Below are 496 nucleotides of genomic sequence, written 5' to 3' on the forward strand. Positions count from 1 at the left end.
GGTTGAATTTTGAACTCAGGTTTCTAGGTTGAATTTTGAATTCAAGTTTCTGATTTGAATTTGAAATTCAGGTTCCTAGGTTGAATTTTGAATTTGAGTTTTTGGGTTGAATTTGAAATTTGACTTTCCGGTTTGAATTTTGAATTCCAGGTTCTGGTTTATTTGTTAATTGCCCAATTTCTGGTTTTCACCCCCTGCTCCTCCTCTCCCTCCCCCCCAGGTGCTGCGGGGCCTCGCGGGGCGCGGATGGAGAGCGGTTTCCGGCAAAGCCGCCCAAAACCCGCGGCTGAGCAAACCCTCGGCTGGATTCAGCTTCGGTAAATCCCCAAATCCCCCAAATTTGGGGGAAAAAAATAGTTTTTTGGGATAAATGGCCGATTTGGGGAAAAAAAATCAGGGAAAACCCCCCAAAACCAACCATGTTTTGGTGTGAATTTACCCTGAAGGTGTTTATTCCTAATAGATTTCTTTTTTTTTTTTTCCCAAAAACCCCGAA

At 43.3% G+C, this 496-nt stretch overlaps 1 long non-coding RNA gene across 1 annotated transcript in view; it reads left to right on the forward strand.

The window, feature by feature from the left end:
* The first annotated feature begins 159 nt into the window (after positions 1-159).
* LOC106900180 overlaps positions 160-496 on the forward strand; it is a 1,028-nt gene continuing 691 nt past the window's right edge. The window contains exon 1 of the long non-coding RNA XR_001414118.1: positions 160-317. This is a non-coding gene — a long non-coding RNA (uncharacterized LOC106900180). The remainder of the gene's footprint in view (positions 318-496) is intronic.

This window comes from Calidris pugnax, unplaced genomic scaffold (genome assembly GCF_001431845.1).
Source record: "Calidris pugnax isolate Ruff unplaced genomic scaffold, ASM143184v1 scaffold1459, whole genome shotgun sequence".
In the NCBI taxonomy this organism is placed as follows: domain Eukaryota; kingdom Metazoa; phylum Chordata; class Aves; order Charadriiformes; family Scolopacidae; genus Calidris; species Calidris pugnax.